The sequence below is a fragment of the Erythrolamprus reginae genome, chromosome 2, assembly GCF_031021105.1.
Source record: "Erythrolamprus reginae isolate rEryReg1 chromosome 2, rEryReg1.hap1, whole genome shotgun sequence".
NCBI classification, from domain to species: domain Eukaryota; kingdom Metazoa; phylum Chordata; class Lepidosauria; order Squamata; family Dipsadidae; genus Erythrolamprus; species Erythrolamprus reginae.
In genome coordinates this window covers 310938222-310953218 of record NC_091951.1, presented here as the reverse complement: position 1 = coordinate 310953218, position 14997 = coordinate 310938222, and the positions used below count along the sequence as shown (strand labels likewise).

Below are 14997 nucleotides of genomic sequence, written 5' to 3'. Positions count from 1 at the left end.
CCCCACCACCTCATGTGGTGCCGCGGCGGCGACGACGGGGGTCTGCAGAGCCTCTCGGGAGATTTGGGGACTGAGGGGAGCGAGGAGGGGTGTGGGAAGAGGAGGAGGAAGAAGCCGCCGCCGCTCTCCTGCTGCTGCCCCTCGTTGGCTCTGGGCTCGGTCTTGGCGAACCCCGGCGGGTGTGCAGCCAGAAGAGCCCTCCTCTCGGAGAGGCAAGGCAGGGCCCCTCCTCTCGAACCGCTGACGGGACCCGATATAATCATGATGGGTGGTGAAGTCCGCATTTGAACTTGCAGGCAAAGCGCGCCGGGTGCTCCTTTCTGCCGGGAGCTGCAGCGCTTCTCCCGCCCGGGTGGGATCAGGTGCTCGCCGCCGCCGCCGCAGGGAGACCGAGAAAGAAGCTCCCCGAAGGACCCGTTTCCCAAGTGGCTACTTAGAAACAGGGGACTTCGCGCCTGAGGGAGCCTCTGGATTACCAGCCATCTCTGATTGGGGCTCCTCTTTTCTCTCTCTCTCCCCCCGTTCTCTCTCTTGTCTCCCTCCCTTTTCCCGCCCCCATTTTTCTTCTTTTTGGTAGCCTCTGCAATAGACTGCTCTGAAAGGTAACTAGACCATTCTCCCTTCTATTTTCTGAGGTAATTTTGCACAGTTACCTGTAAGACAAAAGAGTTTGGTGAAAGCTAAGGCATTGGGAGGGGTGAAGAAAGTGTGGGTGGGTGGGTGAAGAAAGTGTGTGTGGGGGAGACACCAAAGCCTGATGAAGATGATTTTTTTTGAAGGCGCCGGCTCTTTCATGCTTTCTTTCATTCATACCTTTGGAGAAGGGCGATGCTTTTCGAGGAGAGGGCAGAGTGTGAGGCACAATATCGATTTTTTGGGAAGGGGTGTGGGGGGAGAGAACAAAGAAAAGTGGAAAGAATGGGGGAAGTGTGTGTGTGTGTGTGTGTGTGTGTGTGTGTGGCCAGACGAGTTCTTGAATGGGAGGCAAGGTAAGGGAGCCCGGCTGCTCGGAAACGGTTAATGGCTGGGGAGGAAAACGTCTTTTTTAGGGTCTGGAAGACACAAAGCGGCTCTGGATGGAAGGAGGTGCTGGGAAGCAAGCGGCGGACTTGGCGAGCAGGTTCGGCTGCAGGGGGCTGAGCCGGGCGGTGAAAGCCGTGGAGTTGGTTTGGGGATTCCCGGAGAACACTTGGTTCTGTCTTTTTTTCTCCAGGCTTGGCCGCGGAGATGATTTTCTGGCAGAAAAACCTGGGGCGGAGAGTGCGCGCAGGGGGGGGGGGGGGAAGGTCGGGTCTCCTCTTGGCCATAGCGGCCAGGAAGGACCGGAGGTTGATAGGGAAGATCACAAAGGTCAGAGAAGAAAAGGCGTCGCGGATGCTCAAGTTTTCCCACTCCTTCCCCTGGCTTCCTTGGACCTTCCGGAGAAGCCGTGCTTGCCGGTCTTACGGGGAGCGCGCGTCCATCGATCACTTTGGGGCTTTGTTTTAAGAATGAGGGTTTTTTTTGTTTGTTTTAACGTGCCGGGAAAGCAACCCAAAGAAAATCAAGAGGGGTGGGTGGGAAGCGTTTGGGAAGGAAATCGCTGTTGTGACAAACTTTAGCACTAAGGTCCCTGCAAGACTTTTCTGCGAAGTTTGGGTAACCCATTCCTTCCGCCGCCCCCCCCCCCTGCCAATTTTATATGATTTCAGGCTCCAAATTCGAAAGTTCTTTAAAATAAGTTGCGAGAAGGGCAAATCTCTCTCGTCTGTCTGTCTGTCTGTATCTATCTATCTAATCTATCTAACCCAGGTTATAAAAGCTAGTGTTGCTTAAGTGACCTACTGATCCAGATTGCAAAAGGCAACAAATCCCGGGGGTAGAGCAGTGGGTTCACCCCAAAATGAGTTAAGACTTGGCTAGCTAGCAATGAATGCAACATGGAAAAACCGGGATGGGTGTGGTGTTGGCGGCTGGGGTGGGAACGTGTGTGTGTGGAGGGGTGCGTTTCTTGTGAATCTTAAATGTGTTGGGAGATGGGAGCATTGTTTTGTCTGTCTCGGCATGTTGCTGCCGAGTCGGGTTGGGGAGGGGGAGTGAGGAAAATCTCCCTTCCCAAGCCTTTTCTTTCGGAGCGTTTATCTCAGTCTTTCCTGTGCGTGGCGGTAGCCAAAGTAGTTCTGGCTCGAGCTCTTTGACGGGCTCCAAATGTTACAGGGGCGGTGCAGGGGGGAGTGTTAGGGTTTTTCTACAGGAAAAGTGTATGTCATCGTCAACTAATCGTCTTCTTCCATCCCAGCTGCTTTCTTCTAAGCAGGCTCTCCCCTTTCCCCCAAACGCTGAGAAACCTTAGGGTTGGGGGGCGGGGTTGCCTTTTCCCCCGTTTTAAAGCAAGCTGGAGAATAAGCCCTCATTCTGCCTCGCCCAGCGACTGCGACACACCCTCTTTTCTTGCAAACTGGCAGGAACAATCCTGCTTCCCCCCCCCCCCCAAAAGAAAAAAGAAAAAAGAGAGATCCGCAACTCAGCCGCGGAAACCTTTCTGTTGAGCAAATGAATGAACTGGCGCGCTTAAGAGGCTGTGGTCAAAGGAGCTCCGGCGCTTTAAACGGGCAGCCAGGAAGGAGGAGAAGCGTCTGCGCGTCTTAAAAACTCCCAAGTCTTGGAAGTTGGGAAGGGATGGCGCGTCTTTGCGCAGTTCCGCTGCTCCCTCTGCTGGAGAAACTCTGAAGGTCGAAGGGAGATTCAGTCATCGTAGGCAGCATCTTGGGAAATTTCTCACCCGGAGGAAGTTTTGTGTCAGGGCTATCCTAGCTTGACAAAAAGTATCTAGGTTACTGAACATTATGGTATCAGCCACGAATGGCTAACCATCCCCTCGCAGTTATTTCTTCTGCTTCCTCTGCGACGTTTGTTCTTTTCTCTTTCCCGGCTGGTTTTCTTTCTTTTTTTTGAGGAAAGTTTCTCGGTCAACGAAAAGGCTGTGTTCACACGTGTTTAATTCAAGTGAGTAATTTAGCTGTAGCATTCGCACAACAAATTGGCTCGGTTACTTTAACCTCAGTCTGATTCGCCTGTTGTGCAGACGGATCTTTGTTTGGCTTGTGATTTCAGATACTTACCTTAAACCCAGTTATGGGTTCGTTTTATCCCATTAGCATTATTCAAGTTGCCTTATGAGCAGGTATGTTTCGAATGCAAAGAAACAAGCCCCGATTCCCGGGATCTATATACTAAAGTTCAAAACCCTGATTATGTGAAAGCGACGTGAAAGGTGTGTTGCAGTTCTGGCTTAATGTGTTGTCAATTTGGGATTTAATTGGGCTCCGAAACTGTTTCTAAAACGCTCTGCTCTCTCCGTGGGCTCTACAGCGCCATTTGCCCTTGGCTTCCCTTCAGTCTCGGAAACAGGCAGTTCCCAGTAAAGACAGGCTACTCTTTCTAGCAAACTTTGGCCGCTTTGGCCGTCCATCGAAATTTCGAGTTGCACAGAAAACCTAGCAGGTCTGGAGCAACTCTGTGGGTTAATTAATCTAAAGGAGATGGAGAACTTCCGAGCCGACTCCTTTCTCTGCCCCGATTTTCTTGCCATTTCAACACCCGACTGGCTGGTGTTTTAAGTTCCCTGACCTCCCACGTTACGGGCTTGTGTCCTCAACGAACTTCTCGATCTTAAAAAAAAAGAAAGTGGGAACCCAACCAAAGGCATGCACGGTTCCCCTCAAATAAAGGGTTAGGCGGAATGGCTCCTCCAGCTGCCTCGGCAATGAGTGATGGGGGAGATGTGGTTCCAACAGCCACGTTTTCTTCTTTCCCGGAGAAAGAAAAGCCTGTTCCCATTTTCGCCCATCGCGGGGGTGAGGAAATGGGGAGGGGGAGGACCGGAATGAAGAGCGCGCCCCCTCGACGTCTTGCTCTGTGCGAAAATATCGTTTGGCTGGTTGAAATGAGGTCCCCGCCCCCGGCGACAGACAGCAGGAGTATACATTAGCCAAAGTTGCTGCGTCCCCCCCCCCCCCCAAAAAAAAAGACTCCTCAGCGCGGGTTTAGGGGGCGTTGGCTTTCGGAACTCATATTCCGGCCAGTCCTTCGGAAACACCCCCCCTCCCGCACACACACTCCTTTTCCCCCCTCAGCGCGCTCGAAGCAAAGCCGGGCGCAGGGCGCTCCCAACAGGCGCATCCCCGGGGCTGAGAAAAGGAGCTTGGGAGGTCTGGTCCTCCGGCAGCCACGTGGACGGATCATTTCGTCTGGGAGGGAGTCGGCATCCTTTGTCCTTCCCTCGTCTTGGTGTGTGAAGTTGGGAAGTCTCGAGCCATTTGGTCTGGCGCCTTTTGTTTGACCGGAGACGAAGCGTGAGCGCGCGCGCGCGCGCGAGGGGAAAAAAAAGTGGTGGGAGAGAGATTTGAAAGGGAGTTTGGGGCGGTGGGGGGGATTCTGGGGTTTGGCATCCCGGCAACTTAATGAATGGCAGGCCGGCGGAACGGTGTAGGAGGGGTGTTCCTGTGTCTGCTTTATTAGCCAGCACCTTTTTCAGTAAACTACCAAGAAGGAAAAGGATGAATAACAGAGTTGGAAGGGACCTTGGAGGTCTTCTAAACTAACCCCCTGCTTGGGCAGGGGAAAAGGATAAATAACAGAGTTGGAAAGGACCTTGGAAGTCATCTAGTTCAACCCCCTGCTTGGACAGGAAACGCTACACAACTTCAGACAAATAGTTATCCAACATCTTCTTAAAAGCTTCCAGTTTTGGAGCATTCACACTTCTGGAAGCAAGTTGACTAATTCTTCTAACAGTCAGGAAATTTTTCCTTAGTTTCAGGTTGCTTCTTCATTGCTTATTTGACCCCTATGGCAATCATTAAGTGTTGTACCACATGATACTTGACAAATGTATCTTTTTCTTTTATTTACACTGAGAGCATCTGCACCAAGACAAATTCCTTGTGTGTCCAATCACACTTGGCCAATAAAGAATTCTATTCCAATCCATTCTATTATATTCTTTCCTTGATTAGTTTCAACCCATTGCTTCTTATCTTGTCTTTAGATGCTTTGGAGAATAGCTTGACTCCCTTTATGGCTATCCCTTAGATGTCGGAACGCTGCTATCATGCCAATTGAAGACTAGCAGGGAACTCTGGCAAGACATTTATAAGATGAAAAGGTGTATTTTGGGCTTTAGTGACTTTCAATGATGAACTGGCCTCTCTCAAAGAGACCATGGGACATCAATGGTTTCATAAGAGCTCAATCTCCTCAGACCATAAGCATTCATAATTACTGAATGCAGAGGGAAGCCAAATGCTGCTGTGTCAGCATAGAGTAAGCATCTGTCTGGCATAGCAAACTGTTACAAAGATCCACTAAAAGGGGAGGTGGAAGATAGATTTCCCATTGTTAAGTTATCTAAAGTCGGTTGAGAGATTGATTTCGCCACACAGTCACTCATTGAACTCATGGTCAAGTTGGGGTTGGATTTGGGAGATCATAGCTATGCTTTTAGCTCAGTATACATCTCTAGTATGTGCCTAGCAATTTCAACTAGGTTTCACCTTGATTATATCTTGCAATGTCATATTTATCCAACTTCATAACCTTCAAAGGGGTTGGATTAGAATTTTTCTCATCTCCAACCAGCACTAACAAATTAGGGAAACTGCTGTAGCAGAAAAAAGTGATAACATTACATTGTTACATCACATGTTCATGTCCTATTTTTCATCTTGTACCATATCCATCATTGGATGTTGGCGAGCATGTTGGTGATCCGATTTTTATCAACAGCTGCATAAAAAAGGGCTGTGGAATTTTGTCCAAACCAGTCCTTTAGATCAGTGTTTTTCAACCAGTGTGCCGTGGCACACTAGTGTGCCGTGAGACATGGTCAGGTGTGCCGCGAAGCTCAGAAAGAAAGAAAGCAAGAGAGAAAGCAAGAGAGAGAGAAAGCAAGAGAGAAAGAAAGCAAGAGAGAGAGAAAGAAAGCAAGCAAGAGAGAGAAAGAGCGAGAGAGAGAAAGAGAACAAGAAAGAGAGAGAGAAAACAAGAGAAAGAAAGAGAGAGAGAAAGACATAGAGGGAGGTAGGGAGGGAGAGAGAAAGAGAGCAAAAAAGAGAGGAAGGAAGGAAGAGAAAGAAAGAGGGATGGAGAGAGAGAGAAAGAAAGAGGAAGGAAGGGAGAGAAAGAGGGAGGGAGAAAGAAATAGAGTGAAGGGGAGGAAGAGAGAGAGAGAGAATTTTTTGTCCAAATTTTTTTTAGCCCCCCCCCCCCCCCACTCAATGTGCCCCAGGGTTTCGTAAATGTAAAAAATGTGCCGCGGCTCAAAAAAGGTTGAAAATCAGTGCTTTAGATATTGAAGCCGTGATGTTCTTCTGCCTGGACCTCATTTGCCTTCAGTCTTTCTCTTGAGGATTAAATGAAGTATGTCAAAATATTTCTCTGCTCTATGAGAGCATTTTTTCCAATGTTGAATATAAGTATTGGTATACTTTCATAACTGTTCCACAATGAGTGATTAGTATGTAGACCAACAGAAAACAGAAGTGTCACTTGGCTCATTTTCAAAACAGTTTTATAGCATCTTAAAGATTAGTACATTGTTGCATAACTTTCATGTTGTTACTATTTGTGACATCTATAAAATGTATTATGCAATAGATAAGACAGACACATAATTGGCGCTGTAAAGAGTGGAGCCCAGTTGAAATACAGAAAAAACAAAAATTATAACCTTTTAAGTTCAGCAACACTTTATTCATAAATATTGATGTCGGGCCCAAGCCCAGAGGTGAGTGAGCGAGATCCAATTAAGGTCAGCCCTTATTTGCTTATACTGTACTTAATGGACAGATTTTTGCCAAGATAAAGATTATTCTTATTACCTAGATATATCCCAAGAAATTCTAGAGTATGGCTTACCCTGAACCTTGTCCTCCTCCCTCCTCCAGTTGTGGGCTGCACAGTTGCCAAAACTATTCCCACTGCTTCTGCAGGGGTACATTCCATCACAGTTGACGACATGTCACTCGTTTCCCTGGTGGTTGTTTTTTTTAGTACCACTTTAGTACCACTTCAGTTGTCAGAGTTTGAACAATACAATAACTTATTTCACATAGGAAGATAGACAAAATACATGACTTCTGGTGTTATAGAACAGTGATTTTCAACCTTTTTTGAGCTGCGGCACATTTTTTACATTTACAAAACCACGGGGCACATTGGGGGGGGGGCTAAAAAACGTTTGGACCAAAAAAAATCTCCCTCCCTTTTGCTCTATTTCTCTCTCCCTCTTTCTCTCCCTCTTTTTTCTCCCTCTCTCCATCCCTCTTTTTTTGTCTCTTCCTTCTTTCCTCTTTTTTGCTCTTTCTCTCTCACTCCCTAGTTCCCTCTATGTCTTTCTCTCCCACCTTCCCTCCCATTGTTTCTCTCTCTCTCTCTTGCTTTCTCTCTCTCTCTTGCTCTCTCTCTTGCTTTCTTTCTCTTGTTCTCTTTCTCTCTTGCTTTCTGTCTCTCTCTCTCTTGCTTGCTTTCTCTCTTGTTTTCTTTCTCTCTCTTGCTTTTTCTTTCTCTCTCTGAGCTTCGCGGCACACCTGACCATGTCTTGCGGCACACTAGTGTGCCACGGCACACTGGTTGAAAAACACTGTTATAGAAGATGAACATTTACATAGACAATATTTGTGGAGGGGTTGGTGACCTTTTTTGCTCTTGCAGACATTTTATTATCCAAACTAGGTAACATGGTCAGTGCACCGCTATTACCTAATTTGGCTAATGAAACATCTGCAAGAAAACAACCAGGCTTAGAGAGCACCAGGAATCTCTCATTTCAGTCCAGAGCTACAAATATTCTCTTCTATTGATACAATATTTGTTGTCTGAGTGATTATGGGGACAGAATTAGAGTCTGGATATTGCTACAGGTATGGTGTATTTGTTTCTCTGATATATGGTCTGCTGCTAGTGAATAGCCGATTTGGACTTAAAGGCTATTTATCTATCAGCTTAACATATTGCCTTTCCTCCAATAGCTTCAGGCAGATTATATCATCCTTTATGATTGACTAGTCCAGAGGTGTCAAACTGGTGGCCCAAGGGCTGGTTGACTTACGTGCAGGTCATGCCCATCCCAGCTCTGCAAAGGGAAAAAACGTCACGATATGTCACATGATGGCAACAACACGCCACAAGTTGCACACTCATGAAATAGACCAAAGGCAACTAAGGAACTTCTATGACCAGGAGAGAATGAAACCTTGGTTTTTTGATCCTTGTCTAACACTTTTAACTATGCACTATATTATCTCTTGTGTGAGGCTTTGCTTCTGCATTGTGTTAAGCATAATGTGATCTGCTTGATTTTAAGGTAGCATAATTCATAACTCAGCCACTTTGAATTGCATGCAAACCATGGCTTATTGTTTGAAGTTAAGCATAATGGACATCATAACACTAGCTTCCTCTTTTCTATTTCCTTGCCTTGACACTTAAGAGTAGAAAAGCATCACTGATTCTAATTTTTGTGGGTTTCCCTCAATGGGTAGGGTTACACAATGATGTCAGCGTATCATTATTTTACAAACTGCGAATTTCCCTATAACATGCTTCTTCATGGTACCCTTATTAAAATAGGATTTATAATAGAGCCTAAAATTTCTGTTGTTTTTTGAGACATTTTTAAACTGCATTTTGCTCCATTTTATAACTTTTCTGGCCATAGTTGTTAGGTAAACCACTAAGGTTAAGTTAGCCACACAACTGTTTTATATAAATCTGGTTCCCCATTGATTTTGCTTGTCAGAAGATTGCAAAAGGTGATCACATGACACTGGGACACTGCAACTGTCATAAATATGAGTCAGTTGCCAAGCATTTGGATTTTGATCATGTGACCATGGGATGTTGCAATAGTCATAAGTGAAAAACAGTCATAAACCACTTTTTTCAGTGCTGTTGTAACTTTGGTCACTAAACAAACTGGTATTACTATGGATTTAGTATGGTACTATACTAAGGGGTGTCAAACTCGATAGCGTCACATGACATAGCATGACATATTGTGACATTTTTTGCTTTTGCGGAGCTGTGGTGGGTGTGGCCTGCACATAACATATCTGGCCTGAGGGCTGCCAGTGTACTTCCAGTATCATCCTGCACTTAGTAATGTTAAACCAAACAAGAAAACGATCATAGAAGTACAGTAATACCTTGTCTTACGAACCTAATTGGTTCCCGGGGGAGGTTCGTAAGGTGAAAAGTTTGTAAGATGAAACATTGTTTCCCATAGGAAACAATGTAAAATGAATTTATGAGTGCAACGGAAAAAAAAATGCAAATAACCGCCGCCGCCCGGCTGTCACTTCTGGGTTTGGTGTTCGGGAGGCCACCGAGAAGCCCCGCCACCCGAACCCGAACGCCAAACCCGAACTTCCGGGTTCGGCATTCGGGAGGCCGCTGAGAAGCCCTTGGCTGTTTCAAAAGTTGACAGCCTGGCGGCGGGGCTTCTCGGCGGCCTCCCGAACCCGAACTTTTGCCGAACTTCCGGGTTCGTAAGACGTTGTTCGTATGGCGAGGGGTTCGTATCATGAGGTACCACTGTATTGAGGTTCATACTCAAGACCTATGGCCATTGCTATTAAGAAAAGACCTTTCTTATCAATAGGTCTTATAGATGTCCTATTTTACAAAAAGAAGTCTTGTATTCATGATACTGTTGAAGTCTCTGTAAAACTCAAAAATGAAGAGACTAGAAACTTTAAAGTGACAAATTACCTGTTACCTCTTAACCAGCATTCAAAGCAACTCAGAGTTCATGTGGTCAATGTTTTCCCCAATATCATGAACCCTGTGGCCTTTTTCTACTTAGATTACAGCAATTTTCCATTTTTTAGATTGAGATTGTATGCAATGACCTACTTAAATTATTTTTGCTGATGTATTTCCAAGTGTCTGGTTTTCCTTGAAATCATTTTTTTTAAAACAAAATTGATATAGGCTGAATTGCTAGTTGAAAAAAAAGGTATGAAACTAGAGTTAAAGAGAATTGTGCTTGTGTTCTGTTATGCTTAGTTCACCTAAATTTATTTTTCTGATGTTACTTGCTCAAACATTACTGTAATAATGATAAGTATCACATTAGGTTCTGGCCCTGTATAGTGAAAATCACATCAAATTTACATTATTCTAAAAATATCAACTTTTAACTCTGAGCCAAGTTTCTCTTCCACAAACATTAATTAATTAGATATAATTATATCTAAAGTACATTCTAAGAGTGATTTTATACTTTGTAGGGAATCATATTTTGATTTGATTTTAGTGCAGTATATGAGCCCAGCTTTTGCCAATATATGGACCAGTAATAGCAGCTTCTTAAGGACACATCTGGATTTCTGCAGATTTAAATACCGTATTTTTCAGAGTATAAGATGCACTGGAATATAAGACGCACCTTAGTATTTGGGAAGGAAAATAAGAAAAAAGCTGATGGGGTTGGTGGGTGGATGGCCTGTCTGAATACCCTCAATCAGCAGTTCCAAGAGATAAACCTTAGCAAAAAGTTAGTTGGTTGTGAGCTCTGTGCCTTGCTTTTCTAGCCTGCCTATCCTCCATTTGGAGGCTTTTTTCCAGCCTCTGAAACTTCTGAAGTTTTAGAGGCTTAAAAAAAGCCTCCGAAATGGAGGTTTCACTGGCTGTTTTCAGCCTGCTAAACCTTTGTTTGAGAGGCTGGCTGAAAAATACGGTAAGCAAATACAGTATACAGCCACCAACCCGCAACCTGGCTGATGGGCTGTATTTGACTTATTGAGTTAAAAATGTGATCTGCTTTATAACTGGCTTGTGTGATCTGCTGTTGCTGGGGTGGAGTGGTGGTAGGGCAGGTGGTGGTGATTTATTATAATTTATTACGTAATTTATTTGATTCTTTTTAATTAGTTTTTTTGTTTTAAATGAGGTTTATATTCTGTAAGCTGCCTTGAGTTGCTATGTGCAAATAGGTGGCAATGTATATTCAATAATAATAATAATAATAATAATAATAATAATAATAATAATAATAATTATTATTATTATTATTATTTATTGGATTTGTATGCCACCCCTCTCCGCAGACTATAGCACTTATGGGCTTTTTGGTGTGGGACAACTTTTTTTTTAAACCCACAGAATATAAATAATGTAAATTTAATGAAAAGAAAAACCAAGCTAGGAATAAAATAACGCTTTTGTGTGGAGTGACAGTGTAATCCTTTGGGGACTCTGCCATGTAGTACTTGGCTCACTACAAGTGATAATGAGTTAATCAAGAGACAGTGATTAATTGAATATAGCCCAAATTAACCAACTGTGAGCAGCAGACAATTAATCAACTGGTAGTAATATGGTAAAACTGGCAAAGTGAATTAAATGGTAGACAGGATATTTAAGCAGTCTAATTTATAGTGCACCTAATCAGTGTTAAGCAATTAACGATGCATCAATAATCTAAAAGGTGTGAAGATGATGTAATGATTACTAATAGAGTGTACAGTGATCCCTCGATTTTCGCGATCTCGTTCTTCGCGAAACGCTATATCGTGATTTTTCCCACCCGATGACGTCACTCTCTTCCTTCCTTTCTCATCTTTCTTTCTCTCTCTCTTTCTCTATCTTGCTTCTTCCTCTCTCACACTCTCTTCCTCCCTCTCTCATCTCTTTCTTTCCTTCTCTCTCTTTCTCTATCTCTCCCCCTCTTGCTGGCGGGCGGCGGGCGGGCAGCGGGCGGGCGGGCGAGCGGGGGCATCAGCGAGGAAGACCCAGGGAAGGTTCCTTCGGCCGCCCAGCAGCTGATCTGCTCGGCAGCGCAGCGAGGAGCCGAATCGGGGTTTCCCCTTTGCGTGGGCGGCGGGGAAACCCCGATCTTCGTCTGCTCGCTGCTGCTGCGCTGCCGAGCAGATCAGCTGCTGGGTGGCCGCAGCTGCAGCGAGCAGACGAAGATCGGGGTTTCCCCGCCGCCCACGCAAAGGGGAAACCCCGATTCGGCTCCTCGCTGCGCTGCCGAGCAGATCAGCTGCTGGGCGGCCAAAGGAACCTTCCCTGGGTCTTTCCTGCCGCCCACGCAAACTCCACCATCTGCGCATGCACGGCCATGAAAAAAGGGCGCGTATGCGCAGATGGTGTTTTTACTTCCGCAACCCTACATCGCGAAAAATCGATTATCGCGAGGGGTCTTGGAACGGAACCCTCGCGATAATCGAGAGATCACTGTATGGGTATATTACATGGTATAGGACTCCAAGGAGCTTATTAGTTGAATACAGTTGGGAAGTACTGCCTTGGTGTCTGTTTCCATGAAGTATGGGTCTATTGCCATGATGGTGAACCTCTGGTGTGCACACCACAGGTAGCACGCGAAACCATATCAGAGGGCATATAAGGCGTTGCTCTATGTCAGCTCCAGTGTGCATGAGTCAGCTGATATTCGGCCTTGGAGAAGGCTGTTTTGCTCTCCGGAGGCTTCAGGAGTGTAAAAAACCGCTCAACAGGGAGACTGGAAGTTCGGAAAAACAGACTTCCAGTTTGCCCGTTGTGCTGTTTTTTTGCACTCCAGAGCTTCAGGAAGTTTACCTGAAGACTTCAGAATGCAAAAAACAGCACAGCAGGCAAACCGGAAACCCATTTTTCTGATTTGGCCATTTTTTAACTGTCCCAGGCTTCAGTGAAGCCTGTGTTCATGCATGGGGATGGGGGGGGGGGGGGTGTTGTGCAGATACATGGGGCAGTGCTGGGGTTGCACATGTATGAGGATGAGGAATGGTGTGGGCATGTGAGCTCATGCTAGCACACGCACACACACACTCTTTTGGCACACGAACCAAAAAAGGTTCACCATCACTGGTCTACTGTTTTCTTCAGCTTCTCTGAAATAATGAAATCAGCGAAGCAATTTCAGCAACTTGGATTGCAGTTTTAAGTGTATTTACTTGGGACCAAGTTTAATGGAACTGGTTAAATATGCTTTGAATTACACCATGCCAAATTTATGGGAGTTAAATCTCCAGAAGATACAACAGCTATGTTAGCATTGCAAAATAAATCTTGAGGATGTTAAATGTGTATGGAACAAGGAATCAAAATATGTGAGGGCCAGTGGGGGGTTGTTGCCATTTTGGACCTGTTCTTTAGAACCAATAGTGGAAATTTACCGCCACTTGTTGAACCAGTAGCATTCTGAACCAGTCCTCTGGTCTCCGTGGCTTGCAAAGAAACCACGGACCTTTGCATGCACAGAGGGTTATTTCCAGATGTTTTGTGCAACTTGATGGGGTGACGTGATGGGGGCCAAATGTGCTTTTTTGCAATGCAAACTGCTAGGAATGGTAAATGGAAGGTGAGTGGTGAGAGTCCAAGATGGCAAAGGATGTTGCAATCTTCCCCCTTTTCTTAATGTAGTAGGCTGTATGATTGTTTCTTTTTACTAGCAGTAATGAAAGAAACTACCAATTATCTTTTCTCCTTTTTTTCTCTTCAGTTTGGATAAAACACTATTTAGGCATTAGCAAATTTTGGCTAGCATCTAACAAGGCTTTTCCAATTGAAAGAAGGTATTTATTACTTTTCTTAGGACAGCCATGATAGTTGAAAACAAGGAGGCCAGCTGTTGACTGATCAACTTGTTCAGGAAGTAAGGAGCCATTAAGTGTAGGCTTTTCTAGAGGTTGGTTAAAAAAAATAAGAGAAAGGAGTAAAGCTCAGAAAAAACTTTCTTCTGAGATACTCACAGCATAAACTTACATGCTTTCATGAACCTGCTTTATCCTCAGTGAACTACAATAGACTGCTTGCTCATTCAGGCATTGGTGGCTCTGTCTAACCTTATTCTCTTTTCTCCAAGTTGTAAATCAGAAACAGCTGCCTTCATGTATGCATGTGAGAAGAACAGTAAATATATTGCAGCCTAAGTTCCAAGTAAAAAAGAGAGGGTTTTTTTCTGTTTTTGCCTAGTGGCGGTCATCATCTAAGAAACTTATTACCCTAAGGTCTTCCAGCTGCATTGGATTACTTCTCAGTTAATATAACCAACAGCTGGAGGCCCTGGGCTTTAGAGTTCAACAGTTTGAAGAACAGATCTAGAGGGGAAAAAATGGGGAGACTGAAAAGGCAATCTTAATCTAGAACTTTTTATCTGGAAATCCAGCCTGAAGCAGAAACAGCTAAGGTCTTAAGCATAAAACGTATCAGGAAAGACTTAATGAACTCAATTTGTATAGTCTGGAGGACAGAAGGAAAAGGGACATGATCGAAACATTTAAATATATTAAAGGATTAAATAAGGTCCATGAGGGAAGTGTTTTTAATAGGAAAGTGAACACAAGAACAAGGGGACACAATCTGAAGTTAGTTGGGGGAAAGATCAAAAGCAACATGAGAAAATATTATTTTACTGAAAGAGTAGTAGATCCTTGGAACAAACTTCCAGCAGACGTGGTAGATAAATCCACAGTAACTGAATTTAAACATGCCTGGGATAAACATATATCCATCCTAAGATAAAATACAGGAAATAGTATAAGGGCAGACTAGATGGACCAGGAGGTTTTTTTCTGCCGTCAGACTTCTATGTTTCTATGTTTCTATCCAGATGTAACTGCTATTAGCTGATGGTATTGATTATATGACCTTGGGAAGTAGAAATGTGAATGTCTTGTCTTGGCGAACAAAAGGAGAACAGCAGTAAACAATGTGACATAGCGACACTAAAATAGATTTAATAAGCAACAGAAATGTTGTTTTCTCTAGTCAAACGCTATAGGGAACCTTAGCAAGGTTAGTTAGTTTGCAATCTTCATGCTGCTGGAGATGTAATTAAGGGACTAATTATTGACTTGGTTTTGAGTTATTAATGCATTTGGGGCTGATGTCAGCAGGGTGGTTAACAATTCTGGCTCAATCATTGCATGTTGAAAATCCATATGTTCTTGTTGGGTATATTACCAGTATTTTGTATATATCCAGGTTAGAAGAATTGTGGATTCTTCA

The 14997-nt window shown here is 44.4% G+C and overlaps 1 protein-coding gene across 5 annotated transcripts in view; it reads left to right on the top strand.

Moving 5' to 3' along the window:
• Nucleotides 1–283: 283 nt before the first annotated feature.
• Nucleotides 284–14997, top strand: part of VCAN (versican) — a 123581-nt gene continuing 108867 nt past the window's right edge. For 2 of the 5 annotated variants that reach the window (XM_070743069.1, XM_070743068.1), the window contains exon 1: nt 2672–2985. The gene's annotated coding sequence lies outside the window, so the exon portion shown is untranslated. Of the gene's footprint in view, nt 603–2650; nt 2986–4210; nt 4270–14997 lie in introns of those variants that run through there. The other 3 variants (XM_070743066.1, XM_070743065.1, XM_070743067.1) reach the window with 3 other exon arrangements.